The sequence below is a fragment of the Dermacentor andersoni genome, chromosome 9 (assembly GCF_023375885.2).
Source record: "Dermacentor andersoni chromosome 9, qqDerAnde1_hic_scaffold, whole genome shotgun sequence".
Classification (NCBI taxonomy): domain Eukaryota; kingdom Metazoa; phylum Arthropoda; class Arachnida; order Ixodida; family Ixodidae; genus Dermacentor; species Dermacentor andersoni.
In genome coordinates this window covers 114,028,192-114,049,979 of record NC_092822.1, presented here as the reverse complement: position 1 = coordinate 114,049,979, position 21,788 = coordinate 114,028,192, and the positions used below count along the sequence as shown (strand labels likewise).

The window sequence follows — 21,788 nt, the reverse complement described above, 5'->3', positions numbered from 1 at the left end:
TTTGTTGGCGATGGCTTCTGTGAACCGCGCCCACGCGTCACCCATGCGCTGGCTCACGCGATCTCCAGATTGGCAAGGCAATGGTGCCAAACTTCGCTCCATTTGCAACATGCCACACGAGACCGATTGTCCTTGCTAGCGAAATGACAACACATGTAGAGCTGAACTAAAATTTTGTATTAGGGAGTATCGTAATTTTCTGTGATTTTTTTCTGTCAATTGCATGTGCTCTGCAGTAATAAACATTGCAGAAGCATCGCTGGTCGCTTATGCTCTTGTGCCTCTCAATATAGGTATTGTATCAAAGCAGATTCCTTGCTTTGTACACGTTTGTTTCCAGAGCTGTCTCTGCACATTTTACACTTTATGAAGAGAGGAGGCTAGGGAACAGCTTAGAAGTTATATCACTGCTCCACGTATTGCAATATTTCATTTTGTGCTAGGTGTCATGTGCTGTAATGTAAGCTATGCAAATGCTCCTTATGCAATATTTTGCACATGTGGCGACACAGCAAAACACCTTCTCTGCCACTGCCCAACTGTCACATATCTGTACACGTGTACATGTGTGATAGCATTTCCCTTCCTGTCATGCGGGCCATATTGCGATCACATTACCCTCGCTCACTATGTGTATATAATCGTTGGCCGCCAAGCTGTGGTGTACTTTTTGTCCTTATATTCCTCGGCTGTCATTCTGCCACGTTAAGTTGCTGCCATGCAATAAAACATGTTTCAAGTTCAGTCTGCTTCTTCGTTCACGGAAGCCCTGGAACACGACACCAACCTTTCACGCTAACAATTTGTTGTGTGAGCTGTACTCCATCTCAGTAGTTCCTTGCCGCACTGGGGAAGCTGCAGGGCTCCTTAGTTAATAGGAAGGCTGAATGACCCTCAAGGTGTCTTCATCGCACCGCACCGTCTGCTCGGTGTCTGCTTTCCATCCTGTAAGTACATGCTCCATTGTTGGAGGATTGATGAAAAAAATGTTTTGACGCCTTAACCAGAAGCTTTGTTTACATGCATGCGACAGCGGAGCTTCGCTTCACCTGTACACTTCCTCTCCATTTACCTTGCAGCCACCTTAATAAACAGCAAGTATGAACGCTCTCATAAATGTTCACTTGCGGCGCAGCGTCTGCTCGGCGTCTATTTGCTGGAATGAAAGCAGTTTAGGAAATAATCTAAAGCTCTATTTTACTGACTGCAGCATTTATCATGGGTGCAAAGAGGGTGTTGCGACAGAAAGCCTTTGGTGCAAATTCAAGCAAATGTACTAGGATGCTGATCAAAAGTTTTATAGGTGTATAGTGCAAAACCACATTTACATACAGGAATGACATGACACTGGTCATAACTTAAAGCAACGGTTCATGGGGCCCACATATATGGGCACATAAACATGATTCTGAATTCAAGTTTGACTTGATATGATAGTCACTTTTCAGATAGAAGTGACATGATGACATACTGGTAATCAATGCCTGTTATTTCTTTATTCCCACAATGATCAGTTGTATAATACTTGCACTCAGATACAATAACGCATCTCTGAATCACAGATATCACATCCCATCTGCCCTGTGCAACTTTGCCTCATGAAAAGGGAAACTTATTGATATAATCAGTTACGGATTATGCCAAAGTGTTATGCTGTTTCTTGCAGTTTTGTCTTTCATGAGTATTTGCGTAATGTGAAAAATAGTAGCCTGATGTTCTAAATGTTATGGATACTATATGACAATACTATTCTTTTTCCGTGATCAGAGGAGGCTTTTGTGTCAATATATAAATTGGAAGTTTTTTAACAACGAATATGTGACAAGTACTTGCATGTGAATAAGAGTATGCAGCCTTCCAAAGGCAAGCACGGTAACGAATGTATCTTTTAGCCGTATTGGCACAAAACTTTCCCATAGGCTTTTTTTGCCTAAAGCCAACCACCCATCTCGATCTAGCAGATTTATCTTTTATGTGACAAGTCTGTGCTGTTTTCCTTGCAACAAGTCCTTTTACATGTGTCCGCAAAACATTGGCCCTTCATTATGTTTGTTTTTTCTACAACTTTCATGTTTTTTTGGAAACAATTTATTTTGCATTTTTGGAAGCTCTTCATACAGCAGCCATTATTTCTTGGAAAGCTTCTTTGCAACGAGGCTCTAAAGTTGTTGATACACTATTCAAGTAACTTTTTTATATATAACATTAGTAGCCTTGCATTTAAAACTTATCCTTTGTCCCCAATAGTTAGCTCTATTTCGCACTAGTTGGTTAAGATGTAGTACCTAAATATACGGAAATAAATCTTGCTACTACAAGTACTCACGTCGTCATGTCACTATTCAATATTTGACACTTACTATTTTTGTTCAAATCCTGTTTGAAAAAAATTAACATTCGCCCACCTCACAATGCACGAAGGTGCGCCCAAGCCATATTTGTGATGTAAAAAAGAGGTGAGGCGTGCAGACGGGACACAAGACTAGAGAAGTAGACTTCTCTACTCTTGCTTTCTGTCTACACACCTCACCTCTTTTTTGCACAGTGAATCCTTACCAACTAGCGCAGCTTTCTGTCGTTCTAAGCCATATTTGTGCTTTCTGAAGTCTTACTTTGCTGCATATTGTCACGTGGTGGTGACGTTAAGAACACAGTGGCAATACTGCGAAAGGGAAAACTAGATTTTATTGGGCGAACCTGTGCCCACAAAACAGGCTACACTTATTGCACAACGAAAGCGGCGAACACAGTCGGCGATCGTCGAAAATCTGATCAGCGGGTCAAGCGCGTCGGCTTTTATAGAGCAGTCATCGAATGTTCCAGACTAAACGTTGGGACCCGCATGCCTTCTACAAAGATCTATACCATTCGTGTCAAGCGATGAAATCAGATAACACAAGGTTCGGCGACAACATACAGCGGATAGAACCATCGATAACTTTCCAGAAACTTCGGATACATGCAGGCGCGTCCCGCGCTGTGCGATAAGATTTGCTAGGCGGCGAAACGTGGTCGCCCGATAAATATAAGTACACGTGTCGATACCCCCCTCTTAAAAAGCATCGACCCGATGCTGTAAACAAACGAAAGTAATAAGGAAAAGCACTAGTAGCACAGACGACAACAAAATAAGGAAGTTCGTCAGCGTCCATAAAAGGGTTTAAGGCGCACCGCGTGGACCACTTCAGATCGTGCGCGGCGCCGCTGTGAATGCGAAATGCCGTCTGGCACGACCTCATAGTCCAGTGCGCCAATGCGTCGGATAACCTTGTAGGGTCCGAAATAGCGTCGCAATAGCTTCTCACTTAGTCCTCATCGGCGTATCGGGGTCCATACCCAAACACGGTCGCCGGGCTGGTACTCGACGAAGCATCGTCGCAGGTTGTACTGTCGGCTGTCGGTACGCTGCTGGTTCTTGATCCGTAAGCGGGCGAGCTGTCGAGCTTCTTCGGCGCGCTGGAGATAGCAAGCGACGTCAAGATTTTCCTCGTCAGTGACGTGCGGCAGCATAGCGTCGAGCGTCGTCGTCGGGTTCCGGCCGTAAACCAGCTTAAATGGCGTGATCTGTGTTGTTTCTTGTACCGCCGTGTTATAAGCGAATGTTACGTACGGCAGGACCGCATCCCAGGTCTTGTGCTCGACGTCGACGTACATTGCTAGCATGTCGGCGAGGGTCTTGTTCAGGCGCTCCGTGAGACCATTCGTCTGCGGATGGTAGGCAGTTCTCCTCCTGTGACTTGTCTGGCTGTATTGCAGAATGGCTTGCGTGAGCTCTGCTGTAAAAGCCGTTCCTCTGTCGGTGATGAGGACTTCTGGAGCACCATGTCGCAGCAGGATGTTCTCGACGAAAAATTTCGCCACTTCGGCTGCGCTGCCTTTCGGTAGAGCTTTAGTTTCAGCGAAGCGGGTGAGATAGTCCGTCGCCACGACGATCCACTTATTCCCGGATGTTGACATCGGAAACGGCCCCAACAAATCCATCCCAATCTGCTGGAATGGTCGGCGAGGAGGTTCGATCGGCTGTAGCAATCCTGCTGGCCTTATCGGTGGTGTCTTGCGTCGCTGACACTCTCGGCATGTCTTGACGTAATGGGCGACGTCGGCGGTCAGACGCGGCCAGTAATACCTTTCCTGTATTCTCGACAGCGTCCGGGAGAATCCGAGGTGCCCAGCGGTTGGGTCGTCGTGTAGGGCGTGCAGTATTTCTGGACGCAGCGCTGACGGTACAACAAGAAGGTAGCTGGCACGGACTGGTGAGAAGTTCTTCTTCACGAGCAGGTTGTTTTGTAGCGTGAACGCAGACAATCCACGCTTAAATGCCCTAGGGACAACGTCGGTGTGCCCTTCCAAATACTCGACTAGGGCTTTTAGCTCCGGGTCCCCTCGTTGTTTCAGGACAACGGGGGACGCTGGGGCAGCCATTGGGGTTGTCTTGGCCACGATCTTCTTGGTCTTCTCAGGTAGAAGTCCGTGCTCTGGGGGCAGTCCTTGCAGCCTGCGGCTAGCACGCTGGTCTTGGGCGATGTTGGTTTCGTCCTCGGGCTTCGGGCTTGGATCGCGGCTTTGCGGGGGCGTTCGGTACATGAACGTACCCAGCACCTCCACCAGATGTCACGTGGTGGTGACGTTAAGAACACAGTGGCAATACTGCGAAAGGGAAAACTAGATTTTATTGGGCGAACCTGTGCCCACAAAACAGGCTACACTTATTGCACAACAAAAGCGGCGAACACAGTCGGCGATCGTCGAAAATCTGATCAGCGGGTCAAGCGCGTCGGCTTTTATAGAGCAGTCATCGAATGTTCCAGACTAAACATTGGGACCCGCATGCCTTCTACAAAGATCTATACCATTCGTGTCAAGCGATGAAATCAGATAACACAAGGTTCGGCGACAACATACAGCGGATAGAAGCATCGATAACTTTCCAGAAACTTCGAATACATGCAGGCGCGTCCCGCGCTGTGCGATAAGATTTGTTAGGCGGCGAAACGTGGTCGCCCGATAAATATAAGTACACGTGTCAATATAATAGTGGCAAAAAGCATTTTTCAGAGAGAACTTGATTTTGTTGTTCTGTGTATTCTGTTCTTCTGCCATAAGTATAGTGAACTGATAACTATATCGCATACACAGAGCCTCTCAATGGAACAGACATTTATTTGATACACGTGAATTTGCACCCTGTTCATCTAGATTTCAAAATTATGCTGATTGTGGCCAGCCTCTAGTATGTACAGAAGCATGTCTACGATGTGGTCTGAGGGTACATGTACAGTGCTAATGTGAAGCTAGTTATAGTTCTCACAGCAATGCACCAAGTAAGCTTGTTGCTTCCTTGTTATAAAGAAAGACAGCATCAGCTAGGCTGTAAGGGCGACAAAAATGATTTGTGCAATTCACCAAACATACAAACAGAATATAATATGACTATAATGCCATGTGCTAGTTAGTATATCAAGTGATTAAGAGAATGATGTAAGGGCTGTTTGGTTAATCTGGTTTATTTGTCGTGTTAAAACACAGGCTGTGAAGGTAACTTCAACATGTCGAGGTTGTCAACATGTCTAATTATTTACGAAATTGGGGAGGTGGCAGTGAGACTTCCTGGGAAAGCACTACCTCAGTTTTACTAATGTATGGCTTGATTATATAATTTCATCATTGCTTGTTTAGAAATATGACGGTGGGTTAGAACCTATGAAATGCCACAACAGCAAGGCTGAACATCCATCCTTACTCCTCAGAGCCTTAAAGAATGATAAACAGTTACGCTTTAGAGCATATTTTGGTAACAAATATATGCCATCTTCATTTCAGTGGAATGGAAAGAGGTGATTGAGCACAGCCATGCTATTGTAGCATGCATGAAGGAATGCAGGAGAGCCTGGGGGCTAATATATGTTAATAGAGTGAACAAGTAGCTGTGACTGGCAAGATTATTTTACTCCACAGAGGATGCTGCAGTAAGGTTTGTGCAACTGTAAGAAATACGAGAATGAGTGAAAGATTACTTGTAATATATGGATTTGTATGGCAGATGAGAATGTGCACCCAATTTGCCACTAAGCGATTTTTCTATTTTATGTTCAGCACAGAGTGTGAGTCACTATGGCTTCTTAACTGGACATTTCTGCGTTCCGTTTCACAGTGTTTATGGGGCTACCTGCATTCATTTGACTACTTATGAAGTGATTGGATAATAGAACATGCCGACATTACAGATTTACAAAGAACATAATATGAATTCATCATAGAGCTCCACCCAAGAAACTGTCTGTTGGTTATGAAAACAAAAAATGGCAACAAACATTGCCTTACTTTCTTGTGCTGCCCCGCACATGCTGCTAATTAACTAATGTCTACGATGCAGACATTCTGTTCTTTCATTAGGGGTAGGTGCAAGTTGCCCTGACACAATGAACCTGCATTCATTGCCTACAAGGTACTGCATGTTGGAATTGGTGTTACAGCAGGCATGGCAAATGTTCTCCCCTACTTGCGTCTTGTACACCATATGAATCAGCATTTCATTTCATTGTTGTGTACCTGTTTAAGCTGTTACTGATTCAGAAAGGCAAATATAAAACGACACACTACGTCAACCATTTCGCATGCAAGATCACTGCATTCATTGCAAAGCTTATTAGAGAGTTTTAGATCAGGGGGATGCAATCGTTGAGGCTCGAAGTACTAGGGGGCCTCAATACTTGCATCCCCTTAATCTAGATCTCTATAGTCACTTGATAACCTTGCTTTGCTTTGAGATGAAGTACACGTACTGTACACCTGTTTGTTAGCCTATGCACTTCTCTTTCTTTTTAATGTGGCTGTGCATTAGCTAGCTAGGTTGTCACTACATGAATGAGATTAGGGCCATGCCCAACGCTATCAAATAACATTACTTTGCTATAGCTCATTGACTGTGCACGCTTCTTTTTTATCTAGGGAAAAGAATAAAAAGAGAATGCATGCATAAATGATGTTGATAGCAGCAAACGGTCTCAAGGCAATCATCCTTGATTGTCGCCATTGCTGAGAGAGCAAGCATGCCTGCATTCACTTTGACCACAGGCTGTACATTGTTTATATGCTGATAGAGGTATGGATAAATAGTGAAGGGGCAGCAGATTGGTGACCCAGGCCTTTATGCATGGGCATTGCTGCCTTGTGTGCCCTGTAAACCTCTGTCATCTCCTAAGGCATGAATGACATAACACTACTTCTATTGGCAGGGACATTTTTAGCACCAACAAGAAATGTAAACATTAGGTGAATTCACGCCTATATGGGGTGTCTTTTCAGCAATATGAATTAATATTTGTTTTCATGCAAACATTCTTCTCTTGAAAACATATCTGACAAGCATCTCTGCCTGAAGAAGTAACTGTGATATGTACATATCACTTTTATGTATGTCATAATTATAATCAATTGCTCAAGACGTACTGATGGCTAGTTGTTTAGTCATGACTTAACATGGCAGTGCACTTTGAAATAATGACGTAACATAGAATGAACAAATGCTAGCTCTGTGCGCTCCTGTACATTCATGTGGTGTTACATCATGTAAGCAATTATAGGCTCACTATAACTTGACAGCTACTGAAGAGACCTCAGCAGCAAAGTGCAACTAAATCAACAAGGCACTGTTGATGATTCACATGCGTGCTCGGTGACGAAGTGACTTGTCAATCAACACAGCTGTATTCCGTGATAATAGAACCATCTGTATAGGAGTACGTTAACAGATAATGCTGCGGCGCTTCAGCAGGCTATGCTGTTGCTGTGACAGATCCCTTGCTCATTGGGTTAGATACACCTGTGTGTTGGTGTATGCGCGTTCTTCCAAGCTGTTACGTACAGGGTCTGGCCCCATCCGTGAAAGGAATGCGCATTGGTTGGTGGCAGAAAGCAGACCGAGTTTATTTTCTACAAGAGATGCAGATGAGAGCCGCATGTCTTCGAGGGAGCAAACTCTCGGTCCCTGTCTAGTGGCCGAGACGCTGGGGGTGATGGAGAATTCTTGGAACTCGACTTGGGGCAGGGTCGCTTCCTGTTTCGTCTGCACTGGTGCCTTGTCCAGCCGAGGAGTGGTGGTGCATCACTTGTACACAACATTTTCCTCCCTTCTCAGATGGAGTCGCCGTAGTGATCCGGAGGGTGTCGTTCCCGCAGCGGGCATGACTCTGCAGTTGTGTTTGGCACGGTCTCAGGGGCAGTGCCAATCTCTGGTTTGGTCACCGATGATTGTGAAGGCTTCAGCATTCCTGAGAGAGTGGCCTCTGACGACGTGGAGTTATCTGCTTTTATCCCAAGCATAAATGGGAGCGGGACACTGCTCACGGTTAGCGTACAGCCCTTATCCTGTGTCGCCAAATCTTCTGTGGGGTGCCTCAAAACACCGGGCTTGATGTGGTCACATTGTCATCGCACTAACCTGTTGGGGCCTTTAATGAGCCACGATCTGTGGCCTAGCTTTTCCAAAACCGTTCCCTCTGTCCAGATCGGATTCCCTCCGAAGTTTCGAAAGAAAACTGCTTGTACGACAGCGAGTACTCTCGACTTTGTGTCCCTGTTGCAGTTGGTATGGATTTTGTTCACTTTTGCTTGGGGCTGAATGCACGTGAGAGCTGTATCCACCTCACGCCCGAACCCAAGTGCAGCTGGCATTTCACCCGTTGATGTGAAGGTGGTGTGTTGCTCTAGAAAAACTGGGCCAGCTTACACACGAATGTTCCGTCCTTGTTTTTGGCTAATGCTCGTTTTGTTTCAAAAGCCATCCTTTCTGCTTTGCAATTTGTTGTAGGATGGTACGGTGCGCTTGTTACATGGGTCACCCCATTCTTCTTTAGGAAGCTCTCAACTTCTACTGAAACGAAGAATGGCCCGTTATCAATCACAAGCTTTTTGGGGAGCCCAAAAGCTGCGAAAGGTTCCGGAGTTCCTCAATCAATGTGGCAGACTGTGTATTATGCATGGAGCACACTTCCAACAGTTTGCTGTATGTGTCCACAACAATAAGCAAGCATTCTGCCTTCTATGGGACCAACGAAGTCTGCGTGAACTGTGTCCCAAGGCGTTCTGGTGCGTTCCCATTTGGGCACTGGTGCCCTTTGGTGTTGACAACAAGTTGCACAGTTTCTAGTGAGCCGTTCGATATCTGCGTGAATGCCTGCCCAACAAAATTACCTTCGTGCACATGCCTTCATGACCACAATTATATGGTGGTTTGCAGGTGCGAGTTTAAGAAGGTAGTTTCTCGCCTTTGTTTTGGAGTTACCATCCGGGAGCCTCTAACAAGGCACCCTTCCTGCGCTGGAAGCTCAGTCTCCAGTTTCCAGCACGATGAAAACTGTTCTTCTGGCAGTTTATGAACTTCACCGTTTGAAACAGCCTCCAGCACTTGGGACAGAACTGAGTCCTCTCGCGTCATTCGTGCTAGTTGACACGGTGAAAGCTCGAAGCTGAGCATGGTAGCCAATATGAGCACGTCTCTTGGGGTATAAGGTTCAACTTGTGCCGGTAGTGGAAGTCAGCTTAGAGTGTCCGCATTTTGGTGCAGTAGGCCAGGCCTGTACAGCAACTTGTAATCGTACGTTGCTAGTTTAAGGCACCATCACATAATTGTTGATGAAAAGACCCGGGGTACTTGCTTTGTTTCTCTCACGATTCCAATCAATGCCTGGCGATCTGTTATGGTCACATGCCGGCCAGCTATGTACTTATGAAAATGACTGATGCTGTAGATTACTGCTGCACTTTCTTTGTTGAGCTGGAAGTAGCTTTTTTCGGCACTTCCCAGTGTTCATGAACTGAATGCAATGGGCGCCTCTCGGCAAATAGCATCTTCCCGAGCGAGGACGGCATCAACGCCGTACGGCGATGCGTCCACAGACAAAAGAAGGGGCTTCGTCCCGTCGTAGTGAGCGAGCACTGTAGATGCACGAATCATCTCCTTAAGTGCCTCGATCGAAATTGGCTTGATGCTTGCTCTTCCACTTCCAGGGCGTGTTTTTCTCTAGGAGCCTATACAATTCCACCACGACCATTGCTCTGTTCTCCAAAATGCAGTCGTCAAATGAAATAAGGCCCAGAAAAGCCCTTAGGGATGTCTTGTCAGATGGTTTGGGTGCTTGAAGTATAGCCTCAACCTTTTTCTCGGTGTTGCAAACACCACTGCCATCAATTCGATGTCCCAGAAATTAAACTGACGTAATTCCGAACCTGCACTTTTCTTTCTTGAGGCGTAAGCCTTTCTCAGTTAGTCTCAACAGAACCTGATTCAGACGCTGTGCGTGCTCATTTGCACTTTTCCCGTTGACAATGATGTCGTCAAGGTGAACACTCACCCCTGGAATTCCAGGTATCTTTGTCTCCCTCAGGCACGGGAAGATAGCTGGTGCCGCGGAAATTCAGAACGGGAGGCATTCCACCCTGAATAGTCGCATTGTGGTGTTCACTGTGAGCAGTGCTGCTGTTTCTTCATCAACTTTCAGTTGTTGATATGCTTGATAAAAATCCAACATTGAGAAGAGGGTTCCACCATGTAGGTTTGCAAACACTTCATCTGTAGTTGGTAGTGGGTAAGATGCCTTCTTCACTGCTGCATTAACAGTAACAGTATTAACAGTACTCCTGTAGTCACCACAAACATTGAGTGTACCGTCGGTCTTCTGAACCAATGGGGTTGCCCATTTGGTATGCTGCGTTGGTTTTAGGATGCCTTGTCGCTGTAGATGGTCAAGCTTATGTTCCATAAGCGCCTGCAGCGCCACCGAAATCGGACAAGCCTTGCAAAACATTGCTGTCGCACCGTCTTCAAGTTCCAGGTGAACTAAAGGACCTGTATAGCTTCCAATGTCTTCCTTGAAGACGCCTGGGTGTCATCCCAAGACCTCTGTAATTTCTAGTGCTGGCTCTCCAACGTGGTTGATCCCCTTCATCTGAACTTGAAGTGCCAAAAACCAATCTCTTCCTAGGAGGTTGCACCCGGTGCCCTTCGTAAGCAACAATGGCAGCAGATAGTCCTTTGATCTCAACATCACATGAACTTGTGCGGAGCCTAGGACGTGTAATTGTTTACCTGACCATGTGCACAAATCGAGCGGCTCGCATGAAAGCCACAGAGTGTTTTTTCTTCCACCTTCTGTAGTCCGTGTCCTCGCTTATCAGGGAGCATGTCGTACCTGTGTCCACCTCAAACTGGACTGGCTTTCCCTCCACTATCAAGTCCACGAGGAACTTGGGGCAGTGTGTACGTACACTATCTGTGTGCAGCTTGCAGCAGGATTTGCTGACAGGTGGTGGTTTGACACTGTGTGCCTATAGCTGCTAGTTGTCGGAGCGTGGTTCCGTGTTTTTCTTTTTCTTTGAGATGCAGGCATGCTCGACGTGACCTTCCTTGGAGCAGAAACGGCACTCGGCTGTCTTGAATTTGCATGTTTCAGGGTCGTGCAAGCCGTCGTCGCATCGATAGCAATGTCGCGCTGACGTATGCTTGCCTCCTGGCTTTATTTGCGACGTCCTGTTAATTTCCCCGAGTTTGCCACTCCTTTGATATCTCGCTGATGCCTTGGCGCACTTTCCGCTGACAAGACTTAAGTCCACAGCGCATTGAAATGTCAGGCTTTTTCTGCGAACAGTCTCTGCGGAAGATGTTCGTCCCAGACGCCGCGGACGAACCTGTCCAGCAGCATCACATCTTGGGACGGCATAGTTGGGTTCGCCGCTGAAGCGGTCGTTTGGGTGTCAGGTGACGCCGTCGATATTGTAGCCGAAGGCAGCGCTCCGAAGTTGCAGTCGGCTGCTGATCGACTCGGCTGGCCGTTGGTCGCGTCTTTGAAACACGTACCGGCTCTAAAGCTCGGATGTCCTGTTGTCGAAGTGCCGCCTAAGAAGGGTCACTAAATCATTTAAGTTGACTTCTGCCGCGATCTTCGGCGCTATCAGCGCGCTCACACGGTGTTCGAAAGTGTCGGCTCCACAAAGCGTGAGGAGAAGTGCCCGCTTCTTCGCTGACGTCGCTCGCCACGAAGTAAAACTCGAGGCGCTGGATCCACGATTCCCATGATTTGCCCGAGAAAGGCTCGACAGCGCCGTGCCTTCGTCCTGTAGCCATGGCCTCAACTTCGAAAACTTATAGATCCGCTTCGCAACTTCTGCCTCATCGCCAGTGTTACGTACGGGGTCTGGCCCCATCCCTGAAAGGAGTGTGCATCGGTCGGTGGCAGAAAACAAACTGCGTTTATTTTCTACAAAAGACGCAGGCGAGAGCTGCATGTGTTCGAGGGGGCAAACTCTCGGTCCCTGTCCGCGGTAGCCGAGACGTTGAGGGCGACGGAGGATTCTCATAACTCGACTCGGGATGGGGTCGCATCCCGTTTCTCCGCGCTGGTGCTTCGTCCAGCCGAGGAGCGATGGTGCGTCGCTTGTCCACAACACAAGCTTTCGCTAGCACAGCTACAAAAAGTGCGCCAGCGCGCCGTACACAACCGAGAACATAGTGACGTATGTTGTCGCAACATTATGCGGTAGCAATAAACAAATAACAAAAAAGCGGCACAGGTAAGACGACTGCACAGTGTTCCAAAAGTGGGTCACCACGTCAATGCCACACATGCAGCGCAGAAAGTGAAAGTGCAGGAATCGCGTTTTCACCATGATGCGGAAGCTACAACCTACATGGACAAAAATATGCTGGTGTCGTCTGCTGCTGTTGGCGATAGTTGCCGACTTCGAACAGTGTTGCTCTGCGCACTGCCGAATGTTTGCCAGCTTTCAACAGACGTCGCGTCCCCAAACCGAAGTGCGGATGCAGGCTTATTCGAACCGCTCGAGCTAACTAATCAAAAAATAACTAATAATACAGCAAACGTTATAACAAAATCCTGGCACGGCGCGAAATAATGCTGGTCGCCAGCACTCGAGGCTGCCAACTCGCTGATGCATGTTGCCAGTTGCTGGTTACCTATTTGGACAACCAGAGGGCGCATGCAAACCGCGCCGCATCATGCGGTTTCAGCGTAAATGCAATTTTGTGACCGATCGCGACGACCGCCCGTTTTTCACGAACCGCATGCATGCGGTGCGGCGTGCGGCGATGGGCGGTTTGAGCGTAAATCGGCCCTTACAGATCACCGTCTTCATCTTACATTGACTTTTGTTCTGCCCTCGATCAATCCCTAGAGAAACTATCATTTAATAACAAGAATGTAGTTATTATGGGCGATATCAATATAAACCTTCTGGATGAAACTTCACCTACCTCCTCCCTTTATAGCAACTGTTTTCAGAGTTACGGTTTTGAATGTTTGGTAACGCTACCTACTCGTTGTAATAAGATAAATGAGGGCGCGCTACTAGATCATGCGCTAAGCAGCATGACGTCACCGCCAGAGGCTGGTATCCTTGATGTCGACATAACAGACCATTACCCTATCTTTATTTTCCTCAACTTCATACTTCAGCTACGTACTGAACAAAGATGCCTTTTTGGAATCTGTGACTAGAACTGACTGGTCTGCTGTCCTTGAAAATAATGATCCGCAAGAAGCCTTTTCTCAGCTCTCCGCAATTTTGTTATCATTAGTCGATTCACATACCGTCAAGAAAAAATGCAAGAATATCCTCTCCCTTCCTCGAAACCCTTGGTTAAATGCTAGCATGCTAGCCAATATGCGGAAACGTGACAACCTATATAAAAAAACTAAAAGTCAACCTTTTATTGTCGCCCTCTCTGCACGATACAAAAAATTTTGCAACGCACTCAACAGCAAAATAAAGAATGCGAGAAAGACCTACTATGAGCACAAACATGGTCAGTCTGGCAGCAACTCGAGACAAAAGTGGCAAGTTTTAAATTTCTTTTTGCGCAGAAATGAACAACTCTCGTTTGTCGATACCATCACAAACGATCACATTACATATGATCAACCATTTGAGATAGCAAGAGCGTTCAGTGATGCCTTTTTTCCGGACAAACCAGCCATCAGTAGCCGTCCTTTGTCACTGAATCGTGTGCCGCATTCATTTTTTCTTTACCCTACAACTCCCCATGAGGTTCTTGATGTCATTCGCAAGCTGAAAGTAACCAGTGCCGGTCTTGATAATACTCATCCTAGTAACATAAAACTAGTTGCTCATCTCATATGTGATGTTTTATGTTTTATTATCAATTTAATATTCAGGACTGGCATTTTTCCATCTGACCTGAAACGAGCGAAGGTAATTCCAGTTTTTAAGAGAGGCGATCGTTCTTTACTAACAAATTACCGCCCAATATGTATACTGCCATTCTTTAGTAAAGTGTTTGAAAAGTTGACTGTTACTCGATTAACCAATTACCTGTCTAAATTTAATATTCTTTCCAATTCTCAGTATGGTTTTCGTCCTGGCTATTCAACCGACCTTGCTCTTATCTTCCTAATGGATCGCTTAAATGAAGCTATTGATAAAGGGTTTTTTGCTGGTTCAGTTCTTATTGATTTTACGAAAGTTTTTGACACTATTAACCATCAAATTTTGTTTTTAAAGTTGGAAGCTCTAGGCATAACTGGGCCATGATTCCCGCCTGGTTGAAGAACGCGGACGCTCTTTCTGCGGCATTGAGTGTACCTGAGGAAATACAGGGCACTATTATAGTACCATTTTTAAATGAGAAGATGCGAACATTCGTCGTAATCAATCGGAGGCTGGTGTAATGCGTTACTCAGACCTATAATCTAGAGTGTTGAAGGAACTGCGGATGACTCCAAGTGAATACCGCACAATGTTTCTCGAAGTCAAGAGGGAAGCAGACGAGCCTTGGAGCCAAGTTGCGGCACGCCTGGAGACAATGTTCACGTACTGCCTCAGAAGTAGAGAGGTGCTGTCGTTTGAGAGTCTGCAGGAATTGCTGATAGCTGACAGGCTAAAGCAGTTAATGCCAAGTGACCTACGCTCACTGGTCACCCAGCAGGAAGTAAAGGGCTGGTTGAAAGCTAAAGACATAGCAGAGTTAGCCGCAAATTTCGAAGAAAGTCTGGACATTAGCAGGCAAGGCAATTATCGCGGTACTGCATCAGGAAATGATAATAATAGGCCGCAAGCTAAACAAGCCGCTAGGCGGAGCTTCAACCCTAATTCTGTCGTGTGTTTTGGATGTGGACAACGGGGTCACTTTAAAAGAGATTGTGACTCTTCACATAACACTACTGCCATGAAAGCAGAAGTTTTGCGCGTAGCTCCCCAGAATGAGACATCAGTTGCGAGCGTTGTCATACAACCGCGACACACCGCCTTTGGAAACAACTTACTGACGGGTGACCCGAGTATAGAGCTTTTAGTTGGAGGCAAACCCTGCGTCGCGCGAATTGATTCAGGTGCAGATATCACGGTGATACGAGCGAATGAAGTATCGGTCGAGTCTTCGGGTCAGAGCAGCGGCCGAATAAAGTTATCTGGTGCTTTTGGACAGGGTGTCACCGCACAGTTGATGTATGTGCCTCTCGCTCTTCCGTGCTCGTCGGGGAGCACTACTCAGCGTGTGCCATTGCTTTGCGCAGTAACCGATCAGTTAACGACCAGCGCCGCAGTTCTACTCACTCCGGGAGATTACGAATGCCTTCGTTACTGGCGACAAGAGCTACACAATGATCTGAAGGAATGTGATTGGTGCGTAGACTTTAAGGCAAAGGAATTAGGATCGGATAAACATTCTCCGATGAGAGAGCAAGAACAGGTGACTCTATGCTCTACCCGTAACGCTAACGCCGTGCAGCACGCATTTGGGGAACCATCGAGCAATCAGCGCCAGGCGACTAACACTAAAGGTGGGGCAAACACGTCATTAGGAGATGAAGGAGAGAGAGAAGAGGGCGCACAAGCATTGGAGCCGCGAGCTACTAATCCCACGTCAATGGAGGAACAGCAGCAGTCGGATAGTCGGGGTGCTGTAGGGGCGGATAATATGTGCGACAGCGAGCAAGTTCGGCCAGCCACAGAAAGTTCTTTCGCGAAAGAGCAGAAAGAAGAGTCACTGGCCGATGCTTGGCGCCAGGCGAAAGAGCGGTCGCACGGCATGGTTATCGATGGTCCGTTGCTTTATCACAGGGAACGATTAGATAGGAAACAATGGCTCCAGTTAGCAGTACCAAAGTCGCGCCGAGTCGGAGTGTTGGAGTTAGCGCACGACAGTCCTTGCGGTAGTCACTTCTCAGTAAAAAAACACAAACAAGCGCATTAAAGGGGCCTTCTTTTGGCCATCATTGGCGCCTGATGTGAAGCGCCATTGTCAGAGTTGTCATGGGTGTCAGGTTCATGCACATAAGCTGAAAACCGATCGGGTGCCCATGACGCCCCTGAACAGGCCGCAGACACCTTTTCAAGAAGTTTACCGTGACCGCAGAGGCCCCCTTGAGCCAGCTTCGTCACGGGGTCATAAATATGCTTTAAGCGTAGTGGGATCAGATGTACATGCTCCAGACCCTAATAAGGTACGCGATATCCTGCAGCTGGGACAGCCTAAGAGAAAACATGAACTGAGGAGTGTTCTAGGGCTTCTCAACTATTATCGACACTATGTGCCTAACTATTCAAGACTCGTCTTGCCACTGACAAGGCTGACAAACGAAAGGGCTCCGAACACACTGCCGTGGAATTTGGAGGCACAGGTTGCGTTCGACTCGGTGAAAAATGTGCTCGCGTAAAATCCAGGGTTGACAGCACCAGACTCCCGGCAAAGGTTCTTTGTTTGGCCACGGATGCATCGGATATGGTAGTTGGCGCTTACCTCTCCCAAAAAGCAGGTGAAATCAAGCGGTCAGTTGCATATCTTAATGGGAAGTTGAGCCCGTCGCAACAAAAGTGGTCTACGATTGAACGGGAGGCGTTTGGAATTGTGTGGGCGCTAGAGTCTTTGGGTACATGGTTATTTAGCACAAAGATTGAAATAACGACTGACCACGATCCGCTGATTTCCCTGACTTGCGCGGCTCCCTCCAGTGTTAGGCTGAAGCGTTGGGCGTTGGCGATCCAAAAGTACGACATAGAAATTGTTCACATCAAAAGGCTGAACAAGGCTGCTGATGCACTTTCGCGTTTCGGATGATCATTCGGGATGTGTTATATATTTGTTTATACAATAGGCTGTTATGTTTGGCTTAGACGCGTATATTAGTTGATGTTAAGCCATGAATTAGTGCGTATACCGAATCACCGTGCAGGATTTGTTTTCGCATGTTCGAACACAAGTGTTAAGTGTCTTTTTAAGGTAACTCTGAAAGATGAATATATTTGTGCATAATGTCGAAATGCGTTGTGTGGCATTTGTCTTGAAATGTCTTGTGTGTTTTGTGTGGCATTGTGTCTGGTGTGGCATTTGCTGGTGCGACCGATTGAGCTGAGCGTATAGCTGACACTGATCCCGTCGCTCCCGTTGAGTGTGCTCTGGGGGACTCGGGGCGCACAGAGTGGGTCTCGCGTGTTGGGTGAATCACGGTGCGGACTGGTGACCGCGAGAGACACTATACAACAGGACAATCGGGACTCCGTCCTGTTCATGTGCCTTGCGTTAGAGGAGTCAAACCTACGGGAATTTATTGCTGTTGATTGCAGTGCGGAGTGTGTTATAATAGTTTTTGCGTTGGTAGAATGGCGAGATTTTTGTTTACTGATGCCAGTGTGAGGTCTACTGTATTGTAAGCATTGTGATGTGTTTCTCTTCGCCATTATTACACGAGGTTATCCCTTTGTGTATGAAATGGAGATTGGTCCCGTGTGCGCAAGGGCTTGATTTAATTTTTGTGCGAGTTTCTCTTTAATTTTTTTTATCATGTTACGTGGACGTCGAGTGTCCAGTAACACTCTTGAGGGGGGAGGAGTCAGTTTGAGATGAGGGACTTAACCTTGCTGTCATTTTGTGGCCCAGTTTAGGGGACTACAGCAAAGCGCAGGACGAGCTCACACCTGCTGTATCGGCTAATAACCGGAAATGAGGCACGCATGTGGGTTCCGCGATTAGGGGACGCGGGCAACACTCACGCGTGAAGAGCAAACGGATTAGTAGCTGCACCGTAGAAAAGGCACTAGATCTGCACCCTCGCTCGGAACAAAAGGGTAGACGGCCCGAGCTGGAGGGGAGCGTTCGGGGAGACGAGCGTGAAGATGAAAGTTGGGGGGTGCTTGAGGTCACCGCCACCGCTAATGCCCATGCGCTTCCCAAATGTGCCGTCGACCGTCTCGGTCACGGAAACTGGGCGACGCGACGCTGCCCAGCCGGTTTGAAGTTTGGCACCCGCGTGCGCCTTCTAAGAATGCCCGTGAAAATGGCGGTAGCTTTAAACCACTTAGCCGGCTACGGTCGATGGATGCTTTTGTGTGCGATCGCCATCGGGTCCCAATTATGGCGTTTGGATTTCAAGCGAACCGGCACACAGCTGCACGAGAGATAGCTTTCTCAGTACTGGCAGGGTAGCCCGCTGCCCGGCGGATATGCAGTCAATAATCCATGATTTCACGGAAACATTCTAGGCAGCTTGCATGGCGGCCACTTGCAGGTTAAAAGAGGAAGACATCAGGGGCCAATACGCGCAGCCCAACGTAGGGGAGAGGGAGTTGGCACGTGTCTTTGAGAAATCCTATCCCCTGGCGTGTTGTAAAGAGTGCCACGGTTTCCGCCAACGCCGTGTGCGGCACGAAAGTGGTTGTGCTATTGGTTACAATGATGTGAACTCGCATGTGTGATTTGCTGGTTTGCGACTCCTTTGTACAACTGAGGGCTTAAAAAGTCATGTTTGGTTGTGTGGGGAAAGCGGAGCTTCGGGCTTGGACTCGGACAGACGCCTCGGCGTTTGAATAAAACGTCACTTCGTCGGACAACGGCTCTTCCTTCGCGCTGCCACCGTGCACTCGAATCAACGAGGGGCGCCGACTTCGGACCTTCAACACCTTCCCTCCTTTACCAGCGTTGAAGCTACCAGAGGACAAAGGGAAAGGAAATTAACTCAGCTGGTAACTGTAAGCCGCCAATCTGAAGGCACAGCGTACCACTCGAGGAGATGCCTGCACGGGAACTGCCTTGTCAAGCACCAGCAGTCCCAACAGCGGCTTGTGGTTTGTGACTGCCTCGAACTTCCGGCCCCACAGATACTGGTGGAAGCGTCCGACACCGAACATAGGGGACCGACATTTCGTGTCCAACTGGCTGTAACGTTGCTCTGTAGCATGAAGCCGACGAGCAGCAAACGACACACGGTGTTCCTGGCCATTCTCTTCCCGGTGCGCCATTAAGGCTCCCACGCCGTACGGCGACGCATGTACGGTCAGGACGACAGGCTTGGTACGATCGAAGTGTACCAGCACTGGAGCCTTGGTGATTAGCTCCTTGCTGCGCTGGAAAGCCCGGTACTGCTCCTTCTTCGAGACCCATTGCTGACTATCTCTAAGCAGAACATGGAGCGTCTGTAGATGCTCCGAAAGGTCCGACAGGAAACTCCTGTAGAAGTTGCTGAGGCCGACGTAGGGCTGAAGCTCCTTCTTGTTCTGGGGCTTAGGTGGCGTGAGCACAGCATCAACTTTGCGGGGAGCCGGGGCTAGGCCAGCTTGTGAAATGACATGTCCCAAGTACTCAGCACTGGGGGCCAAGAAAATGCACTTTCCGAGCTTGAGCTTGAGACCGGCGTCCTGCAGTCGTGCCAGGACGTTGTGCAGGTTCTGCAGGTGGTCCCCGTCGTCGCTGCCAGTAACCAGGATGTCATCCAAGTACACTGCCACGTGCCTCATGCCCCTGAAGAGGTTGTCTAGCTTCCTCTGAAATATGGCTGGGGCTGAGGCCACGCCAAATCGTAAGCGGGTGTACTGAAAGAGCCCCAAAGCTGTCGATATTGTGACATAATTAAGGGAGGCATCCTGGAGCACCAGCTGCTGGTAAGCATCTGTGAGTTCGAGCTTGGTAAGCTTCTGTCGACCGCACTATACTGACCAGAGATCTTCTCGACGGTAGTGACGGGGTTGATGCTAACCTTGAAATATCCACAAATCCTGACACTGCCGTCTTGCTTGAGGACTGGTACGATGGGAGAGACCCATTCAGACGTCTTGACGAGCCCCAGGATGCCCTCTCGCTGCAACCATTGCAGCTCCTGGGTGACCCCTTCCTTCAGGGCGAACGGCAGTGGGCGAGGCTTGAACAAACGTGGCCGGGCTTCCTAAGGTACATAGATATGCCAGCCGTCGTTCTGGCGAATGGGCCCACCGCTGGCTGGAACGGGGACTTGAACTCGGTCAGGAGGCTGAGGATGTCTTTCACTACATGCAGGCTGCCTTCCTTGTACTCTGGCAGACGAACGCCCAGTGCATGAATCCAGTTTCGGCTCAGCAGCGTCTACAACAACCCCTTGGTTAGGTAAAGGGGAAGGGTAACCGCCCTATCGCCAAAGTGAACGCTGACGTTGGCCTGACCGTGGACCTAGAAGAGCTGTCCTGAGTAGCTGCGCAGCATCACGCCCGAAGTCTCAACGCACAGGCCGCGGCAGGTACGCTTGAACCGTTTCCCGGCCATTACTGACACGCTGGCCCCCGTGTCCAGCTCCATGGAAATGGGGTGCCCGCAGATTTCGAGGGTCAGCATGTACGGCGACACAGACGACGGTACAAGGCCTGTGTGCCACATGTCGAAAATCGGCGGGTCTTCGGCGACGACATCGAGCCTGGCCGCGGAAGAATTTACCCTGCTGTACGCCCCCACCGCGTACCCTTGTGATGGCTACCCTGGTCGCGAGCTTGTGTGGTACCTGGGCTTGAACCAGGCTGCTGCTGCTGTTTGCTGTTCGCCATCCCCCCTTCGGCATGCTCGGGCCAGGTGCCCAGTTTTCCTGCACGTGAAGCATTGTGCTTGAGAGAACTGGCACTGTGAGTGGAGTGGGCACCACAACAGTGACCGCAATTACTGCCCTTTGTCGCCAACCTGTTGACCGCCGCTTCCGCCGACCGTGAGCCAGTGCACGGGCAATCTCGCCGGCGTCCTTGGCGGCAGTTTCAATTGCCAGCGCTACCTTCACGGCGTCGTGCAGCGAGGGGGCGGAAAGCTCTAGGAGTCGCGTCGGCATGGCGGGGTTGTTGATGCCACAGACCAAACGGTCCCGGAGCAGCGAGTTCAGATGGTCCCCGAAAAAGCAGGCCCTCGCTAACTCTTGTAGCTCTGCAACGAACTGCTCGAGGGCCTCTCCTTCCCGGCGGCTCCGGTTGTTGAATCGGAAACGCTCCATTAGTGGGGACGGTGCTGGATTCAAATGCGAGCGCAGTATGGCGAGCAGCTCGCCTGGCGTCTTAACATGTGGCGTGGCTGGCTTGAGAAGGTCGAACAGGAAACTGGAGACGTGGCTCCCGCAGCTGGCCAGGAAAATGTCCCGCTGTTCGGCCTCGCCTGTATTGTTTGCCCAGAAGAACACGTGGACTTGTTCCTCATAAATTGGCCAGGCGGACCCGCCTCCCTTGTACGGCTTGAGCCTTCGATCCGTGCAGCGGCATGGCGACAGCCACGGGGAGCGGTGTTTCGCCGTCGCGGCGGCGTGGGACGATCCGTGGGTTCTTGTCGCCAGTGTCACGATCCGCCCGGGTTTGTGAACAAGGGAGGGCTTGAGGCATCCTCCGTTAGACAGACGCTCCGCAGCGTGGTGGTGATGAACGATGACTGACCGCCAAGCAGCTGTGCTCGTCTGTGTTTATTGGGTGCGGTGACCAATGTTGCGTACCGAGCCTGGCAGGCCACGGAGCCTGGCGGGCCAACGAAGATTATACCCGAGGGGGTG

General features: G+C 48.7%; 1 pseudogene; it reads right to left on the bottom strand.

Annotated features, from left to right (window-relative positions):
- The window catches only part of LOC126529555 (uncharacterized), a 61,911-nt pseudogene extending 40,825 nt beyond the window's left edge, over positions 1-21,086 (bottom strand).
- Between the last annotated feature and the right edge of the window lie 702 nt (positions 21,087-21,788).